Source organism: Vanellus vanellus (assembly GCF_965231255.1).
Source record: "Vanellus vanellus genome assembly, chromosome: 1".
Lineage (NCBI taxonomy): Eukaryota > Metazoa > Chordata > Aves > Charadriiformes > Charadriidae > Vanellus > Vanellus vanellus.
Window position 1 is genome coordinate 52,198,674 of NC_138905.1, and position 21,288 is coordinate 52,219,961.

At 38.0% G+C, this 21,288-nt stretch overlaps 1 protein-coding gene across 1 annotated transcript in view; it reads right to left on the bottom strand.

The window, feature by feature from the left end:
- The window catches only part of CDK17 (cyclin dependent kinase 17), a 96,088-nt gene extending 75,333 nt beyond the window's left edge, over positions 1–20,755 (bottom strand). The window contains exon 1 of the mRNA XM_082491267.1: positions 20,719–20,755. The gene's annotated coding sequence lies outside the window, so the exon portion shown is untranslated. The remainder of the gene's footprint in view (positions 1–20,718) is intronic.
- Positions 20,756–21,288: the final 533 nt, after the last annotated feature.

Genomic DNA, 21,288 nt, shown 5'->3' on the forward strand with positions numbered 1-21,288 from the left:
ATTTCCTTGCCCATAAAATTATGGTAGTCCTTTCAACTATGAAGTAGATCACTAGCCAGCCATTACTCTGCCATCTGTGTTCAGCCCCTTAGTCTACATGGCCAATTTAAATTTCATGCAGCTGAAACTATTCAAGTAAAAATACTGAAGTGTGCTATTATTTCTAATTATCTTGTACTCTGCATAGCAGTTTCTTAAATTTGAAAAAGCTTAAAAAAAAAAAGTTGAGAGAAATATGTGACTCAGCCAATTTGACAGGAAGGTGAGATATTTTACATAATACAGAGTTGTCACAATGCATATTCATAACCGGTTTTGAAGCAATTACAACTAAAATTTCCAATATAATAAACCACTAACCTGAACATTTTTTTTAAGTCCTCAAAAGAAGAGAAATACACTAATAGCCGTACAATAAGACAGTCCTTAAGCCTAAGTGTTGATGACAGAATTGACTTCTTGGGAGCAAAAAAGATTCTTCTTTACTATGAAAAGGTAATATGCTACAGTTAAAGGCTATATGGTGATCAGTGTTGATTCTTCTGTTCATTTTCTCAATGCTTAACTTTTTTTTAAACTATTTTAACTTCAGTGACAGCAAGAGACAAAACAAGACTTCTTGGGAATAAATGTACTGTTACTGAAGGTACAGTTATTTAAAACATTTGCTGTATTTGACAATATAGAAGAGCAGGTATGGCTAAACAATAGATATCTAATAGATAGAAAAAATACATAGCGATACAGACACTTACATTAACAAGCTACTTGATGCTTTCATCCCTGAGGGTGGACAGACTCACCCTTTTGCCCCAAATGGATAAATTTAACAAAAACAATATTAACATGAAAAAAATCGTAACTTCCTTCACTGTGTTTGCATGGCTACTGTTGAAAAGTATGTAATCAAAACCAGTACTTCTGGAAAGCAAATGATGTAAACAATATACCTATATACTAATCTTCAAAGAAGGATTTGCTCTGGACAAATGTACGTAGCAATCTTCAGTTCTCTGTAGGGATCGTTTAAGTCATACAGTAGATAAATTTGGATTCAATACTGGGATGAAAAGTTTTCAAGGAGTTGAAACATGAAACATGTTCAGAATAGTTAAGTATCAAAATCACACAAGGAACAGTATAAAGTGGTCAGTGAGTCAATACTACAAAAACATACTCATTTTTCCTGACAATTTTCAGGACAGTTTACCTTGTTACAGATTCAGCTAAAATCCTGATATCAGAGCATAGCATATGAACGTGCTTTAGAATCCATTTTTCCATCTTTTTCCCCATTATCTAATCTATGATTATTTTATCTTATGTAAGGGTATAATCAAATACTAAAGCCATATTTAGAAGTTCACATCTTGCTCTTCTAACAAGGGAAGGAAGTAAATGCATTTTATAATTGCTTCTGGTCTGATCCAGGTTCCATTATGATGGGCACCACTCAGAAAAGCATTTTCAGAATCTTGAGTATGCCTTAGAGGTAGCAGGATTTTGTTGTGTGTTTTTCTTTCCCTCTCCTTTTCTTCTTTTCTCCTTTTTTTTTTGTTTATAAAAGCATTAAAAAAGGAAAATAGAAAGCTCCTGCAAACTGCATGCAAGTTGAATCTGGCTCTGCAGTAAAAACAACAATAAAAACCCAACAAATAACCCCCTAAACCTTTCAAACAAAATAAGAAAGACCACTGATAATAGATTTAGTCTCTCAACCCTCCACAACCTCCACAGAATTGAAAGTCTTATGCTCAAGATAAGACTGTCTTGTTTTTTTAACTGCATGTGTTTACAAGACCATATGATAGCGCCTTTACAAAATCCACACCACTAAGCCATCATATTTTAAAAATATTCTCTTCATCTGTGTACTGTAACACACATTGCTGCTCTTTAGTTTATTCTTCCTTGTGTGTCACAGCTTATTCCTGAATGCACTAGATGTGCAAGACATAAGTTCTCTTGCTCTGCCCCATATAACATTTGTGCACGTAAAGAGATAGATACATACAGCCAAATAACCAAATCTACAATGAAGGTTTGAAATCTGAAGAACAAAATCATGTTTTGTGACTCAGGCTTCTACTGAAAGCATCAGAAATGACCTACTGTAAGGCTGAAATCGTGACAAATACGTTTAGTACTGTTTTTTCCTCTTCTAGCATTGATTTTAAAAATTTACAGTTTCAAGCTAGGCTGAAGTTTGTTTAAACATCAGCTATAATTTTTATTAGAAATGAAGCTATCCAACATTGCATGCTTACAATGAGAAATTGCCAAAAAATTGAAAGCATTTCACTAATCTATTTGTAATGCTAGGAGATGCTGAGTGAATTCTGTAGGAAATCCTTTCCCTTTCAGGATACGTAAGAAATACATAAGAAATCATATCATTTTTCTTAAGTTCCCAAGCTTGAGCCAAGTAAGTTATCTTGAAGAAAAGCTGAAGAAATGAACAGGGATCACAGCAAAGGAACACAATCAAGTCCTCTGAAAAATAAAGATCACATTTGCTCTAGCTTTTCTGACTAAACTCCCTAATTTGCATATCAACAGCAAATCTGAAATATTGTATCTATTTCTTGATCAACCATCAAAACATTCCCTGCAAGTACTGATCCCCAAGAGTCAATACTTCTCCATCATATAGTCTGCAAAATCAACACAAATGTATTAACCTTAAAAGTCTTAGGAGTCATCTGAATCTAAACAAATAAACTTCATACTCTTTGCACTTAAAAATACACGACTTTTCTTCCCTCTCTATTTTTAATAAGTATTATTTGTCTTTTCCACTTATATCTCCATCTTGCCATTAGACTGACAATATGGAAGTCAATTAACGCTAACAGTCATCATGCTTGTGGACACCTTTTGTCTTGGGAATAGGCAAAACAATCAAGCTATTGAAGAAATAAAGAAGAAAAAAGGCAAAATGGACTTCCTGAAAACCAATTACCTGACTTTCCAGATGCAGGGAAAAAAAGAAGGCTTGGTCTAAAGGCAAGAAGTTGCAAGCAATTTTCTAGTTCAGTAGAATAAAGTGTCAGTAATGCCACACAACCTGTTTTATAACATAACTCTTACTGATGATTCAAACAGAGATCGTGACCACTTAAGCTCATACACTTCTCTGAACACATAAGGAAGCTATAAGCTGTCTACCTGCACAAGAAAAAAAAAAACTACTAGCATGGCAACAGTGGAGGGAAAGGAATATTTACAAGGACTATCAAATATTATTCCCCATAAAACATTTTGTTATTGCCTATTTCAGTACTGACTGTGGAATACTTTTACTTTAGTTTTGAAAACCTGTAACATGACTACAGGTTATAGCAAATGACTACATTGTATAGCAAATTCTTGGGGCAAGGGGGAAATCAATGTTCACCGATCACTTGCAATCACAGACTGAGAAACAGATTAATTGCTGAAAAAATATTTACTCCAGTCGAACACTGAAGTTAAACTGAATACAGAAAAGTGAAAGGGAAAGATTTTTAACATGCGGGGAATAAAAAACTAAGTCATGGAGGGACGTAACTGAAAGACTTCATAGAAAGCTTTGTAACATTTTTCACAAACAATTCCAACAAACTGCTGCTGTCTGTAGCAGTATGCAAACCAATTACTTTATAGCCAGCTCAGGTATCGCCGCTGCTGTGACTGCAGCGCAGACAGAAGCCGAGATAATGAAAAAGATATGCAAGCCACCACGCTGGAGTTGTGACAAACTATTTCCTCTCATGTTTTTGTTTGAAGTGTTACTACCTATACTGTCCTCACAATACACCAAAGCACAAAGAGAATTATAGGCTTTCACAGTTTAGGTTTTTACTAAGTTTTGGAGGTGCTTTGGTCTCTTGCTGTGAGGCAATGAAGGTATCAGGTGCAACTGTTTCTGAATTGCAGGTAGCTTCCCACTTAGAAATAAATGCCTTAGTCAAATGTGTAACCTCAATACATGCCAGCTAGTCCAAGTACAAGGAGATGACCTATGGTGGAAATATTCTCTGCCCAGCAACACTGGTGTTGCCTTGACCCCCAAAAACACCACTATCAAGAAAAAATTATTTTTTTCACCTAAAATCTAAATAAAGAATTGCCGTCTTACAGAATTTGAGATTAACCTGGTCTATTTCTTCTCAAATTTCTTTTAATTTTAGCCTCTGTCACTATCTTTCTCCTTCCCCGCCCCCCCTCTGGATGTAGGAGGAAATCCTACCCGCCTCTGACAAAAGAGATGGTAGGAGGTAGCAATTGCTAATGAACTACAAAGACAAGCTCTTCATTATAAAGCAAGAATTTAAGAGAATATGAATAAGGAGAGAAACACCTGCACTTTCCTTCAGTGGCAATAAGGATGAAAATATATTTTGGACTCCCAAGAGCTCTAACTACATTCCCAGAATGATGCTTCTCCCGCCACATGCTGGAAATCTGGGTAAGAAAGCATAAATGCTTGTACGTGTATTCAGAGCATGTTTTCCAGACTCATACCAATTAGTTCCTTCCCTTCTGTTTCCTATCACTTGAATAAAAACATTGGGAAAGATCCAAATAATGACATTTTGACAGCAAAAAAGCAAAGGCATTCAGACATTACCAAGGCAAATCCGAAACAAACCATGCATGGAGGTACCTCTTTTCCCAACACTAAATTCCCCATGACACGCTTCCATGAACTCTACCCAGCTCCTTAACAAGGATCACACGCTTCCCACATGCAACAAATTTTGTAGGTAGAGATCAGTTACCCTCCCAAGAATCGCTCTGTACCTGGAATAAGCTTGAAGAACTTTACAAAGTGTTAAAGATGAGAAAAATAAAAACAATCAAAAAACTGAACACGCAAACATAACTATATGCAGCTTGCACCCCTACACACATACAAGATCTCAGCCTCATGTAGAGGACTCATGCTGACACATTTATACTGCACCTGAGAAACCAATGCCTGAACAGCACCCGCTCCCTTCAACAGTGAACAAATTAACATATTTGCACATTTAACTTCTGAGCTGAAGTAACTAAACATGCAACTACCTAACAGCCCACTAAAAAAAGCTCTAAATATCGAATTTGGAAGATTTTAAAGTTAGTATGAAACTTTAACTAGTCCCATATTAGACATCAGAAGGAACAAAACAGAGACTTCATCTGCTGAATGCCAGAGACTTGCACACAGTCAGGATGCCCCAGGGATGAGACTGGCTGATCCATATGAGCTGGCCTTTTTCCCACTTCCGTCTTCCACACCTGTTGTTCACTAATAAAAACCTCTACCATCCCATTAAAGAATCTCCTATCAACAGGGTTAATAAAATTAGCATTGATTTGTTTTTCAAGTATATATTTTTCATTAAATTTGCATGCTAAACATTCAAATCTAAATTACAAAGAAAAGAAAGGTTGAGACAAATGTTTTTAAGCATATTCTTTCCACACATACCCTCTGCATGTTGCACAAATCTATTCAAACAGCTACATAAACCAGGTATCCTGCTTCTTTCCAGACTACGTTAGCTCTTGCTTACCATTCAAACATGACAGCATAAGAGACAAGTAAAAAAGCCAAGCAGAAGCGACTTTTAGCTGATTAGAAATTGCAATACAAAGAAAATTAATCTCATATGTATCCCAGCAAGATGATGTAAGATATCAAAATATAGTACGTCAGACTAAACTCTTATTTGGTAGAAGGAACACAGCTTTTGGAAGAAAAAACAAACTGGACTCTAAAGACTAAATCCCAATGCAGCTGGGATAAGCAGAGGCCAAGTATGTTTTTTAAAACCAATCTGATTATTTCTGAACACTTGAAATTTACTCTACATCTTGTACCATCTCTTCAAAGTAGACATTACTAAATTTTCTTCACAGTAGCACAGAGCAAACAACATCAAAAATATAAGGGGAGGCAAAGAATCAAACCACAGATACTGCCTTTCATGCTAGCAAGAAGCCTTGCTGAACTTTCCATTCCCAGGTGTAGCAAAACCATATCCAGTTCTAAGTACCATGCTGAACCCCTGGTACTCAGTCTTCACAATAACATAAAAGCAAGAGTAAGGACTGAAGTCTTACTAATACTATCAAAACAGTATTATTCTAGCTACTGCTCAACAAACTTCTTCTGGAACTTCATTTCTACTGCAGTTCACATTTTACAAACCAGCAGCAAAAAATCTTACTGAATGTATTTCCTTAAGACAGCCTAATAAGCTCAAAAAGCAGCTTGTTTTGCTATGACTTACAGGATTGACATCATTTGTTTCACAAATTATGATACTTGAGAAACTGTTCAAAATGTTTTAATTATGTATTATCCTAACTGACATTTATTAAAACATGATGAGGATATGAGGGGTAAGTGTGGAATAAATGTTTCTTACTAATTAGGCTTGTAATGAACAGGTTTCATGTGATCACTTAATTTATGACCAGTGCCAAAGTATCCCTCCGTGAGAATTACCAAATTAAGTCACCAAGTCAACTGAAAGACCTAACCATCTCCCTTCATTATGTACACACTACACATACTTTGCAGAGCATCTTGGAGGCCAAATTGAAAATGTGCATGTTTTTGGCATATACGTATTTGACAAACAGCAGTTCAACACATTAATGTTTAGGTCAATGAGCATATACAGCAGATAGCTTCACAGCGAATAACTGACGTAAGAGAAAGAGATGACTAATCATGAACTCCTCTAAATAACACTAAATTAAGGTAACAACCAGAGAGAAAAGCACTACGTATTTACCACCCTGTTTGCAGTCCTATTGTGGGAACCCTCCTTTGGTCAAGTCTGCAGAGCAGGAAAGCTCCCCTGGAGCATCACACGATTTCTACTCCAGCCTCACAACCACCACATCGCATGGAAAATGCGGTGTGGGGACAAGGCTAAAGCAAGTGGAGTTAGTGTTATGTATGCCCATTTCCGGTTTATGTTTTCCAAAGTCTACTGTTATTTTCAACCTTGTGTACAGTGCAACAGGGGAAAAAAAAATTCACTCAACTTTGTTCAGCTTCAGAACAGCCTGGTACTGAACACACACAAATCTATCCTGACTATATATATATATAAAGACATTTACCAGTGCCACCAGAGCTGGTCAGTTCTTCCACCGAATCTATAGAACAGCAAGGGATAATGCCAGGCACAATTCTTCAGTTCAAGAACCCTTTTCAGAGTATCAAAGCAAAGTTTTTGTTCATGCCTCACATTACAACTTTAAGAACTAAAAATAAATGTCAGAACAACACACACATTTACTAGCTTTTATATGGACAGGCAGAGTTAACTAAGGAAATACCTTACCACAAAAGGCTCCTGTCCATACTGGTATATAATCTAGTCAGTAATGATTTTTGGAGGTGACAGTAAATACATACTCACTTCAAAGCTTTTCTACTCTTAAACCGCAACTTCTTTTTATCCTTAAAACAGATACAGCACAAACAGGTGAAAAATTCACCCCGCAAATGAACATTCGTTCCCCTGTAGCTCACAATACACTCAACCTAATATCTTCCCTAGAGACAGAAACCTTTTATCTTGCCACCAAAATTAAGTTTTGTAAGAGTGCAATTCTGCCAACTATTAAGACCAATTGCCCAAGTTAGCGAGAATGCAGACAGGAACAGGAACACAGGAATTTACCAAATACTGCCTTTAGAAAGAAGAGGATTAATGCAGCAATTTAAGATGCTTTTCTGAGCTTTGAGGTAGCAAGCTAATTTTATCATTAAAGAATACACCTGCTAGACCCACCAGAAGGGGAGCAAGCGATGGTGGCCACGTCACTCTCCCTGGCACAGCCGGGCTACAAAGAGCCCGGTCCCCACCATGCCCTGACCCCTGTCAGCCTTACACCCCCCAGGGACAGCAATGCCACTCCCAGCTACCTAGAGAGGCACAACCTTTTGCAAAAAAGCCTCAAACTTTTGTTTTTAATTCAAATCATTTATGTTGCTCTGGTTGTATAAATAAAAACACCTTGAAGCTATTGGTGTTTTCATTAAACGATCCTAAATTACTGTGCATCAGTTTGATAAATAGTACATCACATGCTACAAATCAGGTTAATTTTAGCATTGTACACCATTTCAATACAAAGAAAGTTCACTTCCCCCTTTAAAATAAACAATTAACTTCAAATAATTACAAAGAGCTGTTAAAAAGACACCTTCTCTTTTAACCCCACTAAATAATTCATACTGCCATTTTGAGACAGGATGTCTAAATTTGAGACAGTTTCATTATCAAAAAATAACAGTAGTTTTAATTGATTTAGTGCTTGTATTAAACTTCACTTTAGCATGACAGACTTGAATATTCTTCATTCACACAGGGGATTATTTCAAAAAAGTGGTCCGTGTACAGCCAATGCAGTAGAGAATGTAACCATGCAGATATTGCTGATGACAGCATTTAGGTCTTAAGAGAATTCATTTACTCTCTCAAGTGCTGCTAGACAATTCTGTGTAATGAGCAGTGAAAATACTGAATAAAGTATTTATGATTTATGCAGTATAAATCATATTCTGATATGCCAGACATGCATTTATAACATGCCCAATGTACATTAACTACCCATGAAGTGCGCAACAAAGGTAACTGCAGAAATTGCTTACAGAACATGCTCTTGCATGTGTGAAGAAAATGTGGTTGCATTTCTTCACATCTCATTTGCTATATATAAATTTTACCCAACCATAAAACGGCAATTTTAATCTCCTCCTCTCAATATATGTGAATGTTTCACTAAAGGAATACCTGAAACTTACGTTGCATCTTTCGAGTAAAAATAGTTCCAAACAGTTCCATGAGCAGGCTCTCTAATAGTCCAAAAGCCAAACTACATCTAAAAATAGGTCACATTTATTAAAGTTAATTCCAGACCTCTTAAACAAAATATACAAACGCCTATGGTACAGAAAGCCTATTAATGCCTATCATATCCTAAGTATCTTCTGTTTTCTACAAGGTCATAATGTCCTTCTATCCACCAGCCGCCCTTCTACTTTCTATGAATGTAATTGCCATTTAATATAGACAATGTTTTCTCCTTTTATTTGTTTGAATTTAGATTGCACCCCACTTTTAAAATAAAAATCAACATTTAAAAAAACCTTCAATACAATAGATAGGCTGTCTCTAAGTAGTGTCTGAAAATGACACAATTAAATCATTCTACAGGGCAATCTTCTATTGTTTTCAAACACAGCTTCCCCATTCTAGGAAATTACGTAAGGTGGAAGAAATACACATAAGCAATTTTAAACTCAGTTTAAAATATAGAATTCTCAGATGAAGACTCCAGGCTTCATTAATACTCTTAAAAACATACGCACCAAAGTTCCAAACAGGATCTATGAAAAAAAATTAAAGCTCGTATTATAAATTTTATTATAATGTAGAAAAATATTGTATTACTGCATACTGAAACGTCATTATCCTTTTAAAATTAATCATTTAAAATAAACTAAACAAAAAATTAACCCAGCAAAGTTACAGACCAGAAGTAACAAGTTTCAATCTTTATTACAGCAATACAAATTCTTACAGCTAATCTCCTGGAATTATTTGAGTAAATTTCTGCACCACATATGTAGGAAAGACAGAAAAGAGCACGGAAAACCTGGGCTGAGAATAAGATCTTATTGGATGTAGCATGCCAGAATGCCATGCCCTACCTGTAAAGCTCTCCTTTGATCCTAGCTATGCACTCCTGCCCTCACTTCTGACACCTGAATTCGTCCCCTTTGCTACCCAACAAAATCACTGCTAAACCTAAGGTTTGGTTCAAAAATACAGCAAAGCTACTGATCCGAGGAGGGGAATAGGACATTATGAAGAATAAAAGTTCACCTCTAAGTGGCAAAACAAGAGTGCAGCTTCTCTGTATTTAAGACTGCTTAATCAAAAAGCTTCCTAGACTTTATGACAAAGAGCCATAACTCAATCCAACTGGAATAATATTACTACCTAGCAGAAAAAGCACGGCTTATGCACACTGTGGAAGGAGCTTTGTCAGGAGTCAAAAGAGATTAAAAGGCCATCAGAATCGTCTCCCACTTTTGCACAAAACAGAACATGTTGTTTTTCTGAAGCCTCTTACAGTCATAAAGAAGCAAATATTTATAAATTGGAACATAACACAAACAATGTGGCAACTCACATAATTTTCTTTATCCCTTTTAAACCTCTGCATACAAGGAAAAAAAATCCATTATGTCACTGGGATCCACTAACAGTTAAATATATTACCTTTGGGGTGTGGCTCTCCTCATAAAAGTGACTATACAGAAAAGGAATTTTCTCCGTCAACAGTTTTGTTTCCTGTGCTTTGTCAGAGGTTTGAGGGTTTTTTCCTCCTTAAGTGACAAAGACCTTTGTTTTTGTTTTTGTTTTTTTAAATAGTCTACTATTGGAAGCTCTGTATACCCAACGGAGTCAAGAGAGAATATTCCCTGTAGAAGACAGTCAACAGGACCGCTTTCCAAGTCTGTGTTTCAGGCCTGTCTGGAAGCAGCGAGGTTACGTATGCATTAGTTCTATCTGATGTATGACTGGTAAAGGCACCAGTGCAATCACCTAAAAAGAGACTTAAACCATTAATGTAGGTTAAACAGTCCAGGATAGTTTCATTTACATTGGTATAAAAAGACTGAGAGCAATATACTGCATAGCTGTAGAAAAGGGAGAAAAGCTATCCTATTGTGTTAGTATAAAGCTGGCTTTATAGAAACATCACCTTTACTTCTCCAGCTGTTTCTTAGAAATGTTTTCCAGAATCTATACCAAACAGGTCTCTGCAGCCGACACTGCTAAGGCTGATTTTCAAAATGTCCTCAGCACTCGCACACTGAAGATTAGTATCTTAAAGAAGCCTCAAGTTAAGCAATAAAAATTTGACATAATCCATCCCTACATACTTCTTTAGCTAGTGATGCACTACTTTCCACAAAAACTGGTGAATGTCACTACGCAAAACCTGTTGCAGTTATATCCTAAAATAACATCTTCAACAGGCAATCTAAACTAGCATAAAACTTGGCAAGTAATGTCAACCAACCCACAGAAATCAATCTCAATATACAAGTGAAACAGAGATTTCACATCCTATCTTCCAAGCAGAAAAAAAAACAACCAAGCTCTGAATTAAGATACAATTTCAGTTACCAAGAGCAGGTATGACAATCTAATCATGTAAAGATGGAAATTTACAACTAACTTTATACAGTGTAATGTTGTTAAAAAGTCAATAATTAATATCATTTGCAGGTGTAGTATACACTCAATCTTCACTAGACTTATTTTATCGTGGAGTGTATACATTCTAAGAACCAGGTTCCCACAATACAAAAAAAACAGATCATTTTTATTTGTCCTTGCAACCCTAGTTTCTGAAAATGCCATGAGACATCAAATGAAAACAGATCATTCAGCAATCTATTTCAATATTAAAATATACTATAATTTCTACTCACATGACTGGAATTTTAATTCATGCTAAGCACCTACAGCAGAAGTGAAGAATAAAGAAAAATTTCCATGTTTTCTTATTACATATTAAAAACCCAATTGCACAAATTGCCGGGGGGGGGGGGGGGGGGGAGGGGAGGGGGGAAGATTCACGCTCTTCATCTTTAGGCACCTGAGGCACTTCAGAGAAAGTTTCATACCAGTTTTGGGGTCAAGTAACAGTTTCCTGCTACCAGTAAGCAAATGCTTGGCTCCATCCCCCAGCCACCCTCTTCCTTCTTCACCATTGACTGTGTAATTCCTGCCCCCACCTCTTCCCTCCTGTACTTTCCATATAGTAGTGGAAAGCTATTCAGTTTACTGATGCAGCAACAATTATTCTGAAGCAAGCGCTTAATTCACCTCAAACTGTAATGTTGTAATACAAAAACAATGACTGCGATGGGCTCCCTCCAAGGTAAATACGGAAAGAGAGGCAGCTCTATATTAAGATCTTTGGATTACCCTCTGAACCTGTTTCTCTCTAGTGACTATAGAGTTGAGCATTAAAAAAAAAATTAAAAAAAGCAAAACCCAAATCACTCAATCTGGCACAATTTGCATTTTAGATATGCATAAATTATTTGCTTAAAAAAAATCCAGGTTTTAGCTACCCACTCCTAAAAAGATTAAAAAGAATATAGGTATCTTGTTAAGACGCAGCTACAGATGCAAATCATCGCTGGCTATCCATTCATCCCCAAAAATAACTTTTAACAATGACAAACAACTTATGACTTAAATCCTTCAACTAATGTCTACCTCTTCCACTACCAGAAATATTCACAAATACCAGGAAACCAAAACTCTTATTATGTAAGACCACCAAAAAAAAAAAAAGCCCATTTTAACGGAAGCAGGTTCAGAACACTTTGTTAACAACACTCAACACTTTACATTTTATACACAAACTAAAACCAAACACATTTTAAAAAGCAGTAACTAAGCTTACTACCAAAGCATATCAAATCCATACATTCAGAACTCATTATCTACTTGGTATTGTTCTTAAAATACCAAAATTGCATAATTCAGGAAGAAAAGCATATACCTACTGAGCAAAGTAATTACTATACACCATTACGTTGCTTCTCCTGTGCTGTCCAGAAAAAAAAAAAAAAAACAAGAGTATGCTTAATAACAAAATGCCTTCTTCTGCCTAAATACATTCTAAAACTTTTTTTTTTTGCTTATGGATCAAATATTTTCCTTTTGAGAATTATATTGAGATGTATCAGAAACAAGCCACAATAAAACATTAGGTTAACTGTATTCCCTGGTAAACAACCCAGAATTACAAGCAGCAGGTTTAAAAATACTGTGACTTGTGCAAATGGGAACACTGTAAGCTGTTTATCTTGTTTAATCCTGAAGGTAAATGGCATAAGCTTTAAAAATATTTTGCTTCTTTGCCATAACCCACTGAATCATATTGACAAAGGTAATGAAATACTATGGAGAATCCTAAACTTTTGGAATTGGCTCTGAAATTGCTGTATCTGAGTATTATACAGGACACTATTCTCAAGAACAGTCAATTCCATCACTTAAATCCAAACTGTAGCTTCAATGAAACCAAAGATCTTATCTTGTGTCTCCTGAGGTCATCATTTCTTCAGAAAAAAAAAAAAAAAAAAAAAACAACCGTGCACAACTCCCCTATTGAACCCCTTTAAAATATGAGCACTATGGTTACTGGGGTTTTTTTATTGTTGCCTATTCCAAATTTTTTTAACTATCATAGCTCAATTTCAGCTTATGTAGTTCAGTTTTTAAATATTTTCAAGAAAAAAATATTATTTTCAGCTTCCTTAGATTTCTTTCCTCCAACACTAACAATTTCCACACCAAAAATCCTATTTCCTTTCATAACTCCCACTTCAAAGATGCCCCCATACTTAAAATTAAGAACATATTTTATTAGATTTTTCAGTAATTATTTCCCCACTGTTCTTATTCAGTACTAAAATAAGTTTCTGAGCTGCTGTTTTATTACACATATTTTTTAAAATACTTTAGTACAGCATATATTTAGCAGTTGAGGACCTCCTTTCCTCTCTGTACAACAGGAAGTTTCCCCTCCCATCTGCTCAGGATATTTTAAAAAATAAATAATTACAAACTTTTGTTTTTCCATTGATTCTGCAGAAAGTGGCCATTATTTACGTGTAAAAACAAAAGTAAAGTTGAACCCAAATGCCTATTTTAGCCCCCATCAGTTCCCTGACATAGTCAAATGGTCACAAAACACCTGCTGGTACAAAAGCAGGAGCGTGGGGAGCAGCAGCCAGCAAAGGGGAAAACAACCACAGCTTTAAGCAATAGTGCCAAAGTTATGCCGGTTTAAACTGTCTGTGGAGCGACAAAGTTATTCACAGGCAGCACCAGCCCAAGTTTAGTCTCCCACAGTCATACAGGAAGGCTGAAGTTTTATATTTAGTTTCCAGAGCAAGCGTAAATAAGGCACATTATGAAATGGTTTCACATTTTACAAGCAGACACTTAAACAATTTAGTAAGTTATTTATGACAGAGCTTCAAGACTGAATAGTACTTAAGAAGAAAACAAGCCTCCTGCATATGTAAATACTCTACTGCTGTTTATGACAACCAGATCTCGACAAAGAGAGAAAGAACAGAGGAAGCTGCTCTGGCAATAAACTAAGGACAATCTAAAAAAATGGCTTTTAATTTTCCCCAGTTAAACATATATACGACCACAACTTTCCTGGCTTACATAGAATGTTTATGAATTCTACATTTAGAAATTCAACTTTGTTTCAAGATACACAGAAAATTAGTGGAAATATAACAAAACGTAATCTATTATTTCATTACTGATTCTCCTCCTCTTGTATATTATTAATGAATTATTAATTATATTATTAATCTTTTAAAAATAAGCTTTCCCTAAAACCCACATACTCAATGCAGATCAACACTTAATATCTGTTCTGTATTACGCATGAAAAACTATTCCAAAGCTTTACAAAATAAATTCCCAAACTAGGATAATATTAATAGCTGCTTATATTTGATCTGTTTCAATTACAAAATATTATTAATTTATTTTAAAAGTTAATGCAATGTATTCAATCTTTTAAAGCCTGATATAAAATGCCACATCAAGTAAACAATCAGGAAACTGCCATTTTTCCAAGCATCCACCCTGCGCTAATGACCCGTTCTCCACTCTCTATTGTTTTCCCAATTTTCTGCGAGCTACAAAAATGATCAGCAATTTTCACTGGCTTTCACTTCACTAGTGCAAATGGCCAACAGCGGGCACTAAGCAGGTCTCACAGTGCTCCTTCATTAACGCACTTTGACGATGAGGAGCCCTCATCACACGCAGTTACGTAATGGCAACTATTTATAGTTAACCACTTGATTCACGTTATCTGCCAGGTTTTAAACCATTTCATATGTAGACACTTGATCTATCATTTTAGTTCCGTAATCAAAATGTCACATAACAGCCAAGCAAAAGGTTTCAGAGCAGACTGTCTGCAACATCAACAATATTATACCACACAAAGTTTTTAATCTCACCAAGAGAACCAGAAGTTAATTTCACAAGATCAGCCTTCTATAAATAGATGCTGAACAATTATTTCCTCTACTTAAACTCCTGTTCAGTCAATATCCATTACTATGCATATTACTAACTTTTAAAACCACTGAAAGAAACCTTAAGTTGTGCTAAAATTACAGAATTTCTCAATGTTCTGAGACATACTGAAAAACATCATCAGAAGAAAGTGCCCTATCAACTTTTACAATTCTTACTGTACAAGCTGTTTCACACCCTCAGGTTATCTTAGGAAGCGTTTCAGAGCATCACATATGACTATCATCTGGTTTTACTTCTGAACAGCAGTATTTAATGAACATCGGCCTCTTCTGACAATCATCAAATGCTAGCATTTTCTTTAGTATTTGTAACAAGCTAATGCCTTTGACAGAATTCATTTTCCTCCTAAAACAAACCTTGCCTTATTGTCATAGGCTGTGAAATCACTTGTTTTGCTCATCACAGTCTTCGACTTCCCTTATCAATCACATTCACTTAATTCAAATTCAACTTCTTTACATTTTTGTAAACTGGCTTCTTTACTTTCCCTTCCTATAGGCCACTGTAACATTTTAACCCAAACAGTCTTCTCCCAATTATAGGACAATGGGTTTGTCAATAAGTAATATTATTTTATAATTCTCGGTAATCCGCATTTCACAAAGATCTTTATTTCAGTGAACACCCATTAGTACCCATTCCTGTATACCTTATTAAAGGTTACCATTAACGACTGCTGTATAAAAATGTATGCACATACCTGAACAAAATGCAAACAAATCAAGACACTTCCATACCAGAAAGGTAAGAGTAGGAAGCCAGAAATACTTGGAGAGGCATTCCTGAAAGAAGACTATGCGGGTTATGGTAGTTCACTATGATATAAGTGTATCAGTACAGCTGCATGCCTGCAAAATGCCCTAATCCACTGAGCACAGAACAGAAAGTCGTGATCCTGACAACTTGAACACAAACTGAAAGCATGCAAGTATCCTTAGTGAAGCTGACAAAGCGCAGATGTTAAAAATCAGAGACCATCATGTAACTCTACAAAGCCTTGAAAACAGCAGTCAGAGAAAGGAGTACAATTACAAGGTATAGATTATAATTAAATGAAATATGATTAGAAGGCACAGAGTAACATTCACTTATGCAAGATACCTAGCAAGTCCAACCTAAAATACAAAGACAGGCAAGAACTGTAGCAAGGAGCGTAAATGAAAGACACGTAGTTTCTTTGTTCTGGTATAATAGCACATCATAATATACACACAACTACTTGTTCCAGAGAAGATTTAAAAAAAATAAGGAAAAAAAGGTCAGAATCAAAACCTGGGATAAAACTGTTCTTCAGCTTACTTCTGTAATACCTTGAAAATACAGTAAGCAAGCAGATAATTATCACAAAATTCACAGAAGCCTTTGAGTGTTCATTTAAAAACATTATAAGTTGGTATTTTTCCTTTTCTTAAGATCATTATGGCCAATTTTGCCCCACTACATGAAAAAATATAATGTGATTTGACAGTTATTTCTTCTGCTGCTGCATTTTTTGACGATGCTACTCACACATTTCTTTTTTCTCTAACATTCATGCTTATACATAGCACCTCTGATAACCTGATGTTCCCTACTGAAAGAAATTTCTGACCCTTTAAAAACAGACACTCAACCACAAAAGCCCAAATATGCCAGTAAAGCACAGTGTTACAATGATTTCCAGTATCACTGTGTCGATGGTATTTTATAATACAGTCAGATATAGGGTATAATGATCTCCAGGGAAGTGAAAAAAGCCTTATTACCTGAGGACTGATGTATCAAAAGCTGGCCTGATATAAATTACCTGATCTATGCATCCATAAAGGTTATTGTTTTCCATATAACTGATCACAGAACTGAAAGAGAACTCCTTTTTTTTTTTTTTTTAACATTCTTGTGCTCCATGATAGCAAATTAGCTCAAGTTCCAGTTTTGTTTATTCCTTGTAACTATCAACATCAGTGGTTAAACAGTGGAGGTTTAAACCACTGTTTAGATGTTCTAATTAGCCAATTCTACTGAACACTGGAGTTGACACATCTGCTAAAAGGAGTCCAGAAAACCAACATCTCTAGAAGAATTGTTTAGTTAGAATCAGAATCTGCAATCAGGCTAGTTAAGAGTGCACACATACGGATTTGTATTAGATACAGAACTGTCACTACTCATTTGGCCAAACAAGCACTCTCACTCTTCAGAGAAACAGTTGTCAAAGTACATCACAACTCTTCACAAATACACATGAAAAATAAGGCATTCCACATCATTAATGGGCAGTTCTGGGAATCTAGTATTTCTGGAGGAAGCAGTATCTGTTCTTCTCGCTTAATGGGAAAAAACATTACTAGGCCCCAAAAGGCCTTCTAGTAAGAAAACTTTTGTGAAGATTTTTTTTAAAAAAACTTGTCTTAGCTCTCTTAAAGGTTTTTAATAAGTAAATAAAAACTACTGTCTAGTGATCAAAATATTTAAATATAAAATGCTTTTACCTCTAACATCCAAGTAAGATAATCTCAACATCAGCATGTGAAGAGGCACAAAAAAATATATTCCAGTTCTTACACTAAGAAGGAAAAAGTCACTGCTACAGTTGTGCGTATTGCCAAAAAGACAATAATCACAAGCAATGCGCTAGTTTAGTTTGTTCTTTAGATGTGAAGCATAATTTTGAAGTAAACATTTGGCATTTTAAAAGCATTTTTACAAGCTACAGCTGTGGACTACCACCTTATATCAAATTCTGAAATGCCACTGTTTCAGTGATGCCCAGCTGCCTTAGTATATTCAGAGCTTGCTGTAAAAATAAAAAAGTAAGCATTAAAAAGCATACAGCTAAGAACATAAGATACCTGTAACTTAAGAACTGGAAGCAACATTTAGTGAGTTTACAAAAGGTGAGTTTATGCTAGGAAAGCTTTATTATTATTGAGGGTTTTTTTAGAAATGGCCTTGTCATTTTCACATCTCACCAGATTACACACTCAGTAAGGACACAACTAGTATGTATGCCTTTTTAAGAAGCTGCTGACCAGCTCTGTTGGCCAATAAATTAAAGCTGATCAGCACGTAAAATATCCATAGCTTCCTTAAATGTTAAAAGAGAAAATTCCCAGAAAGGTTTTAATGACTGTTCACTGAATCAGTCTCCAACGAAGCCTTTCCTGACTGCACTTTTTAGGCGCAATTACTCAAATATTCTGTACTGAACCAAAACTTACTAAGACTAGTGAAACATGCTTATTTTTCTTCTTCTTTCTTCTAAGAAATTAGAAGACTTTGTATGTCAGCAAGCCATTAAAAAAAATCTGCATAGTTTTACTGTAAGAGCTCCACATCGTAACAATAACACAGGCACACAGAATATCTCAACATGCATGTCATAAGCTATATCATATTTTCACACTGCAGTGTTAGGCAGAAATTGAAGCCAAAGCCATTCAGGGGAAAAACACAGCCATGTTCTGGTTTTCAGTTATTCTCAATCTAATTGTATTTGGAATTATAAATCAAGTACTTCGCTATACATTAGTGGCATTTTACATATCAAAAAGATCAATTAATGCACTACATCCTTAGCCAAGCTTAAAATAAATAACTCACCACTGTCAAAACTATATTTGCTTCAGACAACACAGGCTCCAATTTGCAAACTCTTCGATATGGATGTAGGCAGACCCCACCTACTGATTTGTGTGAGCTCCATTCGGGTAAACACAGGGCTACACCACACAATATGCAAATTCAAGGTATGAACTTCACCGTGTTATCCTTACTAAAGATTTTTGTAAGCCAGAGTCATTATTGTCAAAGCAGTATTAAAATAACACCATCAAAAAAAGGTGCTTTCATCTTTCAAATTTAAGTGGCCCTTTTAATGCCAAGTTAACATTATAATGGTTTCTCTGTGTTGGAGAAGTAAATTCAGTTTGTTCTTTCAAGTATAGATAATTTTTAAGGAAATTTTTCACTATGCATTTCAAACATATGATTTAATGTTTTCATATCTGTTACTTTTGTGTTAATTATTCAAAACAAGTCTCTCTCACATCACTTATTGAAGTGCAGATATAAACAACAAGAGCTGCATATGAGGGTACCAAATTCCTACAACAAAGCAATATGGCAATTTCTTTAACATCTTAAACATATAAAATACCAGATCACCTACCTAACTTTTCCCCAATTCTAATAAAAAAAACCCAAACCTGAATTTAGTACTATGTCTAATTTAATAAATGTTTTCTTCTGCCCCACATCTTCCGAGTATTTAACCTTTGGTCATCTAGTTTCCAGTTCAATTAATACAATTAAAAAAGGAGGGAGCGGGGCAGCATGGAAGAACGTCAAACCAGGCTTCCTCTCCTCATATCTATGCTATGATAGCTACAAGAAAGTTGCTATTGATCTTCTGTTAAATTACAAAAAGAAAAAAAAAACACATATAAATTATTCACCAAAATTAAAAAAAAAAAAAAAAGAGGAAACAGATGCTTTTTAAATTACTTAGTTTGGATTATGATATACCTCAGCCCTGTTTCGCTCAACCACCATTAGCAAAGTGCCAAAGACGGCAACGAGTTTTAAAACAACTCCAGGCAGCCACCGAAATTGTTGCAGCAGAGACAAAGGGGATCAAGGTCAGCATTCTCCTAACGCAGCAGCTAATCCACTCCTGTGAATGCCGTATTGGAACCGGTGGGCGTAGTAAGTTTCCACGAAATATAAAATACACCTAATGCCACCTAATTTCTCCCGTCCTTGCGAGAAGAACCATTTTGCTCTCACTGGACTCAAGCCATTCCCTATCAGGGAGAGGAAGGGGAGGGAGAGGAGGAGTTCACAGAAGTTCAGGGTCAGCAAATGTTCACGTATCCCGTCACCTACGAACTCAAAGCCCAGGGCACAAAAAACTCTCATGCCAAGCACAGAAACCTACAGATTTTGGGTGTACCGGGGAGAGGGAGAGGGGGGGGAGACCTGCAATAGGAAGGAATGTGTCATACGTGCGGAGGCTGCGAGGAGGAGAAGAGCTGTCAGGAGAAAGCAGCCTCGCTTGAAGGGGAGGAGGCGGTGGGGGAAAGGACGGTTACGAACACACGATTACCACAAAATCCCGCCGTGCTCACCGGCTGCAACCCCCGGCTCAGCCCCCTCAGGCCCGGCTGCCCCCGGCTCCCCCCCGCAGAGGGGGCTCAGCCCCCCCCCCCCCCCCTTCCCCTCTCCTCTCCCGGCGGCCGCACCGGCCCCCGCGGCGCCGTTCCCAGCCGCCAACGGGCAGCGGAAATCCCCACAGCCCTCCCCGGCCCGGGCCCAGCCCGGCCCTGCCGGCCCCGGCCGCCGCGGGCTTCCCGAGCAGCCCCCCCCCCCCCCCCCCCCGCCCCAGCTCCCATCACCTTCCCCCTTCCTCCGGGGCCGCGCTTTCACCTCACCCCATCTCCCCTCCCCGCAGCGTCCCACGCACACGCAGGCCGAGGGACCCCTGCGGCCCCCGCGGGCCGAGCCCCAACCCCGCGAGCCGGACGCGCACCCCGGGGCCGGGAGACAATGAGCAGCCACAACTCACCAGCAGCGCCGGAGCTCCGTGGGTCCGGGGCGGTTCCTCTCCCCGTTCTCCTTCCCCTCCTCCTCCGCCCAGGAGCGGTATCCGGCCGCCTGGAGCCGAGCCTCCCCCCCTCCCCTCCCTCGCTGCCCCGAGAGCCGCCGCCTCCGCCGGGCCGCCGGCCGCGCTCCCTTCCCGAGGAAAGTCACTTTATTCCGCGCTCCAACATGGCTGCTCCCCCCGCCGCCGCAGCCGCCTTCGCCTTGCCGCGGCTCCCCGCCGCCGCCGGAGCGGGGCAGCAGGCCGAGCTCGGGACCCGGTCGCTGGCGGTGCGGAGAGCGGCCCGGGTGGCCTCGCGTCAGCCGGGCCGGGCCGCGGGGTTGCGCAGGGAAGAGGGGAGCCGAGCCCAGCTGCGCGTCCCCGCTGCGGGCTGACGCCTCCGCCCGCTCCTCGCAGCGCGGAGGCTCGCACTGAGACAGCCCCGCCGGCAGCCGGAGCGCAGGAGGGGCCGTGGGGGAGGCCCGGGCGCCGGCGACACCTAGCGGCCGCGGCGGCCCCGACGCCGGCTGAGCCGGTAGCGGAGCGGGGCGGCCC